The sequence below is a fragment of the Cyrtonyx montezumae genome, unplaced genomic scaffold (assembly GCF_038088225.1).
Source record: "Cyrtonyx montezumae isolate F1298 unplaced genomic scaffold, pur_monq_1.0 scaffold_21, whole genome shotgun sequence".
Lineage (NCBI taxonomy): Eukaryota > Metazoa > Chordata > Aves > Galliformes > Odontophoridae > Cyrtonyx > Cyrtonyx montezumae.
In genome coordinates, this window is record NW_027071948.1 from 5,090,555 (window position 1) to 5,103,397 (window position 12,843).

General features: G+C 43.0%; 1 long non-coding RNA gene across 1 annotated transcript in view; it reads left to right on the forward strand.

Moving 5' to 3' along the window:
* Positions 1 to 10,568, forward strand: part of LOC136049712 (uncharacterized) — a 134,030-nt gene extending 123,462 nt beyond the window's left edge. The window contains exons 5-7 of the long non-coding RNA XR_010622329.1: positions 1,045 to 1,118; positions 9,506 to 9,619; positions 10,481 to 10,568. This is a non-coding gene — a long non-coding RNA (uncharacterized LOC136049712). The remainder of the gene's footprint in view (positions 1 to 1,044; positions 1,119 to 9,505; positions 9,620 to 10,480) is intronic.
* The last annotated feature ends 2,275 nt before the right edge of the window (positions 10,569 to 12,843 follow it).

The window sequence follows — 12,843 nt, forward strand, 5'->3', positions numbered from 1 at the left end:
ATTTCTGTGATCTAGTTTTATCACACATAACATCAACAATTTATTCAGGTATGCAGCTGAGGTGTCATGAGGCCTGAGCCTCCTTTTCTGGTCTATGAAGAGAAAGAAGCATTTCTAGAGGACAGTTACAACTTCAGTTGTATTAAGTTACGCTCTGGAAATGTCTACTTTGATATCACCATTGATTATAAAGGGAGACTGTCTACTTCAGATGCCTCAGCTGAAGTACTGAAGGTAAGGTGAGATAGAAATGTCCCTGCCCTGACACTAACTCAGTGGTCTTTGATCATCTCCACGCCTCAGGGTCAGTGACAACAAGGTTTAAGGAAATCAGTGATGCTTGTAATCAGTAATGAAGTGCTGCTTCAAAGACCGTGGTGAGAATAGTTCTGAATCTTATCTCCTTCTCCATCAGTGAAACCATTACCTTTATCAAGATCCCACCGGTATTCAGGAAATGGCTCTTCAGCCAGTTCCTTAAATCCAGCAGGGGAAACAGATACTCTGAAGACAAGAGTATGTTTGTTAAGTGTGTCAAAATGTCTTCTTATTCAAAGCCTTTCAATTACTGATAATTGAGATAGCCTGAGGATCATCTTCTTTATTTTGAGCAAGCCAAGTGATACATTTCCTGCTAGGGACAATACTTCTTTTCCTATTAAATTATTAATTGCCATTAAAACTAATACAATTCATTCTTCTGGAATGATGGTAATCGTAACAAGCAATTTGCAGATTGTGTTGTTCTTTTCTGAGCATCAGAATTATACATGTTTGTACTGTGTCAATGCCTCCTAAAGCAGTGGCCAGCTGTGCTTCTGTAACGTGATGTTTCTGATTTGTGCTTTTTCTTTGTTTTTGTTGAAGTGACAATTTTGGGTCAGCTGAAGTTAGCAGAATTGCTGTACTGTGTTATTTAATCTCATCTGCACTCTCTAACTCCCTGGTTTCTCTATAGGGCCCTCAAATGCAAAGTATTAATTGTATATATGATAAACTTGGTATCAGAACATTCTGTATAAATATCCTCTTTCCTTATCTTAGGATCTCCTGGCATCACAGATGCAGCTTCAATTTTAGGGAAAAAAAAACTGTCATAAAGAAGAATGGGCAATCTGGTATGTTTTTCAGTTTTCTGTTGAAAAACTTTTCCTTGACCAATAATTACTGAGTACTTCAGAAACAGCTGCAGTACACTCAAATAAATAAATAAATAAATAAATAAAAGGAAAGAGGTATGGCTATTCCTAGATACACATGATTGTATTAGTAGGTAAATGTATAAGCCAGGTTCTGAAATGTGTGTATGTATAAGAAAAAAAGAACCCAAGTCAGCATGACAGCATGCAATAACTTGAAAAACTGTTTGCTGGAATGTCTAAATTCTCGACCAAACTTTCTCTGTACTTTGAAGATCATATGGTGACCAGATTTTGACTTCCAAATTAATTCAGAAATCACATATGAAATAGCAAAGAAAAAAACCCACTCAGTTGAGTGGTCATCATGGACTTGTAGAGTCCATTTGACGATTGCTCTCTCCTACTCATCTTGAAGCATTATGCTTTGCCAAACAAAATAATCGTCCGAGCTTCGTGTCACAGTATGGTATGCACAGTCTAAATGCAGATCTGTAGGAATCGATTAACACAGAAGTGATGTTGTGAGCTAGTAGGCTTTCTCTCATCTTTTCTTTTTGAGATTTTCACTGATTCCTTCAAGAGGGTGTGTGCATAGCTGCAGCTGGAGCATCATATGTATGGCACCTCTGCTCTAGAAGGTAGATGCTCAACTGCTGATCCAGCTTTTCTAAGGGATGCCTTAAATAAGTTCAGCAAAAGGGCAGAAGACTGTGCTGTGCTGCAGTAAAAGAGAGGTCTTTGTTGCAACATACATGGCAGGGAGTACAAAAGGAGATGTTACTAGCACAACGAGAGCAGCATTCATCAGAACTGAGCAGGATATTTTCATCGCACATGCGCACTGCAATGAGAATGGTGTGCTTTGCAAGAAACCACACCAAGTCAGTCACTAAACCCTGTGCCTAAGTGCCACATCCACACATCTCCTAAGTATCTCCATGGACAGGGACCCCAACACCTCCCTGCCCAGTCCATCCCAATGCCCAACCACCATTCTGTGGTACAGTTCTTCCTGCTATCTGATCTAAACCTTGTCTGATGCAAATTGAGGCCTTTTTCTCCCACCTTTCTCTAGAAAGCAGGAGAGTAAAATATATTGAAATTGGTGGTTTGAGGATATCAGCATAAACTTTTAATAAGCTTTCATCATACAGATCAGCAAGTTTCTTTCCCAGTGAGGAGCAAAGTTTAACTTTACATTATAACCCAGCCGTTGCATAGTGAAGCAACTCACGTGTTGGTACAACCAGCCCTTAAATTACCTGCCAAATGGGTCAGAGTTAGTGGCCTTCAAAGGACAGCAGGAGTGGGACAAATGATGTTCAAAGCAGTTCCTCACCACTCACTGACCGATGCCCATCTAGGTTATGATCAGCAGCACCCCCCCCCCAGGCCAGCTCTCCTCAGTTTTATAGTTTTTCTCACTACATCATATGATATAAAGTACCCCTTTGGCCAGTTTAGGGCAGCTGCTCTGGTTCTGTCCCCTCCCAGCTCCGTTGCCCCCACCCCAGCCACCTCACTGAGAGGACAGTATGAGAAGCTGAACAACTGAAGCATCCTTGGCTCTGCGCAGCACTGCTCAGCAACATCTAAAACATTGATGTGCTATCAACACTGTTCTTCTCCTAAAGCCAAAATATAGCATCGTACCAGACACTGTGAAGAAAATCAACTCTGCCATCTGAAGCCAGCTTGTAGAAGCAGCTTCAGTAAAAAGAGACATCTGAAAGAAACCTTCCATCAGACCAAGTACAGAATGACAATAACGTTCAGTCATTTAATTATATTAAGGTTATATATAGCTTAACACAAAGAGCAGTCTGGAATATGTGAGGACAGCAACTCTTCTTTCACAACAGACAGTGCAAATGGGTACACATGGCACAGGCCATTGGAGGATGAAAAACCTGGTTTGGTGAATGCACGTAGGTTTAGGCAAGCCATGTAAGTCTTTGATTATGTCACTGCAAATGACTTTTATTACTTTATTATAGTATTACTGTATATTACATATACCTAGAGGATGAGAGAACACTGCTGCTTGAGATGAACCCCATACAAACATTCATGACATCACTCTGTTTTTCCTGCAGACTTCCATTTGATATAGAATCACGGAATCTTTTAGGTTGGAAAAGACTTGTAAGACCACCAAGTCTGATGATAAATAAAGTCCAACCATAATGATATCTGCTAAACAGGTGACAAGGCTTAGGCTGATCTGGTCTACTTCCGTTCTCCGAGAATGTCTTGGGCAAGAGCTGTTTCTTACTCTGTTGGCAAAGCACATAGCAGAGTCTAGTTTACAGGCACATAAATAAGAAGTAGTAACAGCTCTTGTGACTGAACTTACTTTGATCAGGAGGTTAGATTAGGGCCACAAAAATTATTCAAGGCATGGAACAACTCTCCTTCAGGGACAGGCTGAGAGCTGGGGCTGTGTGACCTGGAGAAGAAAAGGCTCTGGGGGACCTGAGAGCAGTCTGTCAGTATCTAAAGGAGCTATAAGAAATGAGGAGACAGACTCTTAAGCAGTGCCTGTGTTGATAGGACAATGGGAAATGGTTTCCAACTAAAAGAAGGAAGATTTAGGTTGGGTACAGGGAGAAAATCTTCTACAGTCGAGAGTGGTGAGGCACCTGCACAGGTTGCCCAGAGATGCAGTGGTGCCCCATCCCCAGAGACACCCAAGTTCAGGATGGATGGAGTTTTGAGCCCCTGATGGAGCTGTGGCTGTGCCCTGCTCATTGCTGGGAGTTGGACCAAGTGGTTTATAAAAGTTCCTTCCAACTCTAAGGATTCCATGATTCTAAGGTTAGCTGACCTCCAACATGCATGATTCTGTACTAATTCAGTAAGACACAGTAGTTGAGTCACTGCAGAAAGAAGAATTGTGAGTATGACAGTTACTACAGGAAGATTATTACAGGAAAATTCTCAAATAGATTGAAGTGCCCTGGGATACAGGAGGTTCATTTATCAGTCATCAGCCCTTCTGTTTTCCACAGGACCAATCATTTCATTATAAAAGGCAATCAAGTTACAATTGCAATGTAAACATGCAAATCTCAGTATTTAAAAGAGCTCACCTTATGTAGGCTGCTTTTATGGACAGTATTAAAATACCAAGCCTGTGTTTCCATATGATTCCCATTAAACACAACTGCAATATTTAAATGCTAGGTTCATAGTTCTACTCACGTTTTCCCTTTCCTGAAAATCACAATATCACAGAGCATGATAAACTCACCAGAATTTCAATGACAGTAAAAAGCCAATTATAGAAGCTGAGCTTTGATGGCTGGTCAACATCAGGAGGAATTTTTGCCATGAAGGAATGATAAGAAGCTTCAATTAAAACTGATAATATAAAAGCAAGTAGAATTCCTGCTATTAATGTCAGAGCGTAAAATAGCTCCATTTTCCTTCGTTGATGAGTTAGTAGTGAACTGTTTGATTCTGTCAGTATTTATATCCTCCAGGCTGACCCAACAGAGAAGTCATTTGCATGCCAAAATTCCTCCACCCTCCACCTACAGATCAGGCTGCCGGATGCTACCAACATGCAAACATCCGGCAGTGACAGCTATTACAGCTTCATTTAGCATGGCCAAAGTAATGCCTGCAATACACCCAAGATATGTCACTACTCTGTGTATTCCAAAATTGCAAATGGACTTTAGTTTTTATATGGTTGTATTCTGATGTATGGGTCTGAATGACCTATTCGTTCCTTCAGTCACTCACTCATTACCATTATGAGGCACTGTAGAGCACACCAAGAAGCTCTGGAAGTACTTTAGGGTGCCCTTGAGTAAACTGGGATGCTCTTGGAGACGTTTAGAGCACACTGGGGAACATCTAGTACATCCTAGAGCACACTGGATGGCTCTGGGGGTCTTCTAGGGTGCCCTGGAGTACTGTGGGGGGCCTCTAGACACACAGGGAAGGCTCCAGAACATCCTAGAATGCACTGAGGAGTGCACTAGGAGTACTAAGGTTCACTAAACTAGACCTTGGAGGCCTCTAGGGCACAAAGATTTCTAACTTCAGTAGTGGTATTCTCTCAGAGTATGGGTTCTTGACTAAAAAAGTTGAGTCATTTCTAGCTGTTCATATACCCATGAAAGAAACAGATGAAATACACATACCTAGAAAAAAAAATCTCATTTATACAAAATATGCCCCTACTTAGAGGGAACAGGGAGAAACCTTTATGTGAACGAGTCAATAGGCTGAAGAAATCTTTAGCTATGTGGGTTGAGGGTAAACAGATTGAGTCATAAGATGGAAAAGACCGGATGATAAGAGTGATCAGACTGGATTCTTATGTGAATAGGTCTAATTTAACTTCACTGGAATTCGTCAAGCACAACTGTTTGAACTATGTGCTTCAAAATCCCCAAAATGAAATAAAATAAAACAAAGGTGTTAAGCGTAAGAAATCCGTATGAGGAAGCTGTAACATAGAACTCTCCAGCCTGGAACGTGATCACAGTATGATTCCTTCCAAAACTAACCCAAGTTATTTGACTAAGCTGAGGATTCATTGATCCCTTCCATCACTGTGAGGTATAGCACGCTTAAGCTGGCCCCTCCACCCTTTTAGCCATCCAGACCTGTGGAAATATGTCAACGTGAACAATTTGAAAAGACAAAGCCATAAACGAAAGCAAAAATTAATTTCTGGGCGTGAATATTTAATGGCTGTAACTAATCCATCTTAAAATTAATAGCTTTTAAGTTCTGAATATCCCCATATAAATGTACTTTTAAATACAAGTGGAAGTTCAGAGAGCTTTTTTTTCTAAGTCTTCATTTTTAAATCTCTTTGTGGTGGCTTTAAACACTCCACTGACACTATAATCTGAGAAGAGTATGGAATGTCCAGGTTTCCCCTCCTAAATGCTGGAGGTGTGTATTAACTTTTGTGAAATGACTTGGGAGCTCCTGATACGTATGTGTTTTTTCACACCAGAACTTTCAGAGCAGCAGCCAACTTATTAGAGAGACTGGAGGAGCAGTAGGCTTGCCTTCAAAGAGTTATTCATGGGCTTTGGGACTGGTTGGTTTGGGGGAATTATTTTTTAATCAATGGTGTTGGACAATATTTACTTGGAGGACAGAGACAGTTGCTCTGAAAAAGCATCTCTGTTGGTTTTTCTACAAGTCAGCTGCTAGCAAATATCTGGATCAGGGCATGTTATGGTTACAACTGATGTATCTTCCTCCAGTGATTCAGCTAATCCTGTCCTTGTGATAGCTTGATGGCTGGCATTTGTGCTCATGCAGATTGATAAGAATACAGAAGGCCCCATAAGGGTGAGATGGCCTTTGGAAGCTCTGGGTTGTTTACCCCATTTGTTCCCATGTCCACTTCCAAAACTGCTGTTCACTTAAAAATATTAATGATACCAATCTGCGTCAGTAACGGCAGCGATTCAGCAAGGATGGGCAGATTGACTTTCTGCTCACAGTGGGTACAGTGCTTGAAACTTTCAGATAAGTTATTAAAAATCTGAATAATCCTTGTACAAATTGTCATCATCGATCTAGTGGATGGCAACCCTGCCCATGGCAGGTGCTTGGAACAAGGTGATCTTCGAGGTCCCCTCCATTCTAATCCATTCTATGATTCTATGAGAAGTGTAGTGGGTTAAGCTCAAGGAGGGAAGGTTTAGATTAAATGTCAGGGGGAAGTTCATTGCAGAGAGTGGTGAGGTGCTGGAACAGGCTGCCCAGAGAGGCTGTGGTTGCCCCTTCCCTGGAGGTGTTCAAGATCAGGATGGATGGAGCCCTGGGCACCCTGATCTAGTACCAGATCTGGAGGTTGATGGCTCTGCCTGTGGCAGGGCGGCTGGAATTTGATGATCCCTGGGGTCCCTTCCAACCCAAGCCATTCTATGATTCCATGATTCTGTCTGAATGAACAAGGTGTCACCCCGCTGTGCCTTTTGCCTTAGCCCAGCTATATCTCTCTAGAGATCTTATTTTCCCATCGTCTGATTTATGATGTGATCTTATTTCCCCACATCAGTTCATACTCCTAAAGCTGATTCATTCTCTCCTTCCAACCAAAAAAGCTTGCCATTGATTATTTTCTTCTGCATATATTCTACTGAACTACCAGCTCTGGAAAGAAGTTTTAACCACTTTTAATGAGAGTTGTTTAAAGAAGGCATTGTTCACAAAGACTCGGGGAAGATTTCATCCACAAACTTACCCCTCAGCTAATTTACAAGCTTGCAATGCAAAACATTTCAAGAAAAAACCTACTGTTCAGTTTCTGTCCAAATCCGTATCACATTGGTTTAGTCAGATTTCGCTTCAGACTCTTGAAACAACAAACTCCTTCTCTAATTCTAATAGCCTTAAGGGCTTAATTCTTCACTAGTTCTTGTGTGTTGGAGCTTTTGTCGGGACCGAGGGATTAATCAGAGGGTCTGGCAAATTCTAAGTGATGTGAAGATGAGGTAACTGTACTAAACAAAATGTTAGATGAGTTGTAGGGGTCAACCAGCCCATGCCAGGAGTTTGAAACCAGATGATCTTTAGGGTCCCCTGCAACCTAAGCCATTCAACAATTCTTTGATGATTCTATGATTCCTGCCAAGGTGTGCTATTTCTCCCTGTTCTCTCTTTCAAAATGAGGCCATGGGCTAATAGGTTGAGATGGATTTGGCTTCTAATTAAACAAAGGTGAGAAAAAAGACAGGCGGTTATTAGAAATCATAAAAGCTAATACACAATAACACAATTAAGCAGTTGAAAGAAATAAGACATCCTTGATGTGCTTTTTTCTGAATTCCAGATAGCACCTACAAGCACTTTGAAAATGCTGTTCTTCTTACAAAGGCATTTGTTCTTACACATATCAAATTTAGAAAGGCTGTGTCATCTTGGCGGTCTTAGAAGTCTTTTTCAACCTTCATGATTCTGTGACTCTATTAGGGACGTGGTTTTGTGGACAGTGTTGATGGTGGATGGTTGGACCTGATGATCTTAAAGGTCTTTTCCAACCATAATGAGTTTGTGGTTCTTCTGTCTGGAACTCAGGCTCACTCAGCAACAGCTTTGCTACATCTTTATGCATAATGCTGATCTGCTGTGAGACCCTGGGAAAGCAGTCAGATATCCAAATGTGGATTTTCACACAGGGCAGGACACAGACTGTTTTCTGTCAAGGCTGGAAGCTGAACAGAAACCTGGTCCTTGTGAGCTTAGTCCATGGCAAAACTCCACTTGCAATGCAATATCAGACTTCTAATACTTAATGGCATATGTGACATATGGACAGTGTGAAATCATAGGACCTCTGGCACACATTTCAAATGGAAAATGTGAAGTCAAGGGAAGAATGAAATCAAGAAGCACAAAAATACAGCTCTGGCTTTATCCAGATCTGACAGGAGTACTTCATATAACAAAAAACAGATCATCTTGGCCAAAGAGTTTCATTTTTAAAAAGAGGCTTAGTTCTAATCTGTGCCCATGGTAGATTGTCCATGGTTAAGAACCTGCATGGATGTAAGCAATCAGTACTACTGGACACCTTAGTAATGCAGATTTTACATATTTAAGCATTCAAACTCTGTTCCCTGAGCCTCTATATAGAACCAGAACAGTTTGTTCTACAAAAATAGACCTTTCTATATGGAAGCATGCAGGTAAATTTTGCTTTCTCACTGCTGTTTATTCCTTCGGGAGCAGGGATGTAAGGAAAAGTGCACTCCTGTGATTCTCACTGAGAGTGTGAGTACCTATCACTACAACCCAAAGGTGTGTTTCAATTATCTGCTGCTAATGCCTTTATATTAGCTTGCCTACATATGAACTACAGGTTTAGTTTCAAGCTGGTGCTGTTGCTAGGCACTGTTGTGGTTAAATACTCAGAAAGACTTCGGGTGGAGGGGACCTTCAAGACCACCCAGTTCCAACCCCTGCCATGGGCTGGGTTGCCATGAATGCATCTTCTGAGCTGTGGTCCCAGGAATGAGTCGTTCTAAATTTAAACCCAATAATTCATGATATATTCATCAAAGTGCCTTCCAGCCCAGCTCTTCTGCTAAGAAGTACAAACTCAAACAGTAACAGAGACAAACAGAAGTAGAAATTGAGTGAGTTACCACTGTGCTGCATGACTGCTTTCTCCTTATTGTGCAACGTGGAACCAAGCTTACTTTAAAATGCCATGCAACTGGCTCGACCCAAGTGGTTGTAGGGTTTTGCAATTTATACATTGTTGGGAGTAAACACACATGAAACAAATAGTTCAGTACTGTGCAGCTCTCCAAAATGCAACGTTAATTCTGCCACTAAGTGATGGCGTTAGCAACTGATGCAGTTCTGCAAGTTAACAGGCCTGCTTATGGAAAGCTGCAGTGCAGTGGGAAAGGACTTCTCAGCAGGAACATGGAAGAGCTCGTTAGGAACAACTGCTGTGATGGGACAGACCCTCGTTATCCCCAACCAAGGTACGCACTGAGACGCTGACTGCAAGCCACTAGAACCAAAATGAAATGGTTTGGGTTTCCCTAAAAGAGATGAACTTTTTGAAGAAAGGCACGTGTTGGATTTGTAGGGGAGAGAGTTTGGAAAAAGATCTCATGCTAAAGTTGCTAGGCAACAATTAGGTGAAACCCCAGAATACTCTTCCACCACTTTTCAGAATGGAACTGTAGTTAAAGGGGACAAATTTCAGCTGTTCTCAGTATGTGCAGAATTTAAAGCTTTCTGATTTTTCAGTTCAGTTAGGTGAATGTCAAAATGACTTGCATGTATTTTTCACCAGGTTTATTACAGACAAGAAGCACCAACTGCACCAACCTCTGTTTCTTGCTCTTGTGCACCTGCACAACATCACAGCTTCTGGTTGCAACTGCTTCAAGGTGAATGTAAAGCAAAGCAGTAAAACATAGTTCATACGTCCACTGAAATCTGCAGGTGACATTTGGAAAATAAGAATACTTCATTTTAAGAATGCAGCTCTGTCTTTTGGCTCCAACTGCAAGTTCTGCACAACGTAGCTCAATAATCCAGGATCCTAACAAATGGAAAAGAAAAACCAACCAACCACTTTTAATACATTTTAGGGTATTATTTAATAAGGAAACAGAGAAATACTCACAGGACTAGTTCCACTGGCATTAAAGGACTTGTGAATGTTAGAAAGAATCAGAAGATCAGACTTGCTTGAACTTCATATCCCTTCATTTTTAACGCTGCTCCTTATTTCTGTACCAAAAGTTGTTATATTTGTTACCAGTCCAGACATTGAGTCATGCCTGTTTAAACCAGACACTGGGCTCTCTGTGTAATTTCTCTCTCCCCTTCAGAGTTTCTGGACTGAGAGGAAAACTGTAATGCCAGGTGCCTCCCCCAGCTCCATTTCGAACGGCGTTGCTGTAAAAACACCCAGAGGGGAGCAGCAATTTCCAAGCAGCAATGGAAATTCTCACAGCTCCGGCGATTTCAGAAGCAGCTATGTTAGGGGATACCTGGCTCTGAGCAGTCCGTGCAGACTGCAGTTGTGATGCCTCAAGTTCTTCCTTCTGGAAACCTCTCTCCTGATCCCGTATGATGTGACCACCATTTGACTTCCTTCTGAAAGGAAAACTGGCATTTAAAGGTAAGAACTCGGCAAGTTTCGCTCTAAATCGGACTCTTTCTGGAAACCCTTTGTGGAAGTTTGAAAAGAGCTGAAGTTAAAGGGATTTGGGTGTTGTTCAGTGTTGATAGAACCGTACATGATACAAGTCTGAATGTGGGTAGCACCAGAAATTCAGTCCTTATTTTTGCCACCAAATAACCCTTGACTCACATGGCTGCTTTGAGCTATGGTTTCAAAACTGTGCTCGATTATGAAGCAGAAAATCAAGTTTATTTTCAAAGGGATTTGTCTTCCTAGCTCACTGCTATTGGCTGTGTAATATAACTTTACTACCTGTGTGTAGATGCTTTTAGACTCACACAGCTCCATTGCAGTGGTCCTTTGGTAACTGTAGGGGAAATTAAGCTTGAGAACATCTTTCAGTTTTGTCATTTTGGTCCTTTCAGTGCCTGAAGAGAGACTGTAAGAAAGAAAGAAAGAAACAGAGTCTTCAGCAGAGTCTGTTGTGATAGGACAAGGGGAAATGGTTTCCAAGTGGAAGGAGGGAGATTTAGATGAGATATAAAATGTTTATTATAATAAGGGCAGTGAGGTGCTGGCACAGGCTGCCCAGATTTGTGGTGCAGACCCCCAAGCTCAGGCTGGAGGGGCTGTGAGCACTGCTGGAGCTGTGGGTGTCCCTGCTCAGTGCAGTGGGGTTGGACCTGGTGGCCTTTAGGGTCCCTTCCAACTCCAACCGTTCCATGATTTTTTAGTAATCCTGGTTTTTACCACTAGATGGCTTCCCAGGATAGTGGATATAGAATCAGAACTGATCTCCGGGGTTGGCTTCATTTTGGCACGATCTTAGTAACAGCACAGTCATCAAAACCAGCACGACTGGGAAGGCAGCAGTGTGAAGCTGACATCGCCGAGCATCTTCTGGCATCCTGTAAACTTTACATTTCGGATTATGATGCTGCTGCCACAACTGGTAATGTGGGGCGAGTAGGCATGAGTTCCAAGATGGAGAGGCCTTGGCACTGCTGCCTGGAGAAGTCATGGATGCCCCATCCCTGGGGGTACCCAAGGCCATGGATGGGCCCTGGGCAGCCTGATCTGGTGGAGGGCCCATGGCAGGGGTTGGAACTGGGTGATCTTTGAGGTCCCCTCCAACCATTGTGTGATTTTATGGAATGTGCACTTAGATCCTCCTCAATATGCAACATGCTTTCCCACTTCATGCTTAACAGTGCAAACATGCAACTCAGGGACCTGGTTGCAACACTTCTGCCCTTTCTCCTGTTACAACATAAAGTGCTACAGAGACCTTGTGTTGCAACTGTGCCCTTGTGTCTGGACTAAAGTCATGGAGAAGGAGAGAAAAATCATCACAGAACACAGCATGGCTTAGGTTGGAGGGGACCTTAAAGACCATCCAGTTCCAATGCTCTGCCATGGGCAGGGCTGCCAACCAGCAGCTCAGGCTGCCCAGGGCCCATCCAACCTGATCTTGAATGCCTCCAGAGATGGGGCAGCCACAACCTCTCTAGGGAGAAATGCCAGAGCCTCACTGCCCCTGAGTAAAATCTTCCTTCCTAACACCTAACCTGCATCTCCCCTCTTGCAGCTTAAAGCCATTCTCCTTCGTCCTGTCGCAATCAGACCGTACAAGTTGCTCTCCCTCCTGCTCCCTTCAAGTACAGGAAGGCCACAGCATCTCCCTGGAGCCTTCATCAATAAACAAACAATGATGTAAGAAGGTGAATCTCCCTTTGTCATAGCCCAACCACTCAAGGCACTGATCGACAACCCCCAGCATCTCCCAGCTGGGAAAAGCCCCACGAGCTTTCCATATAAAACCGTCGGGTCGGTGCTGACAGATGCTGACGGCGGCTCGGGGTTCAGCCCAACCATCCCGGGCTGCGAGCAGCTTTCCCACCGACGCCGGCTCCAGCCTGGCAGCAGCTCTCCCTGCAGAGAGGGGCTCGTCGGGCTCAGCCCGGAGCGGATCCGTCCCTCCGTGCGGGGAGCGGTGCGGGGCAGCCCCGAGCCGCGGGCGGCAGCCGGGGAACGGGAACCGGGCTCCGGGAGCGGCTCCAGGGGAGG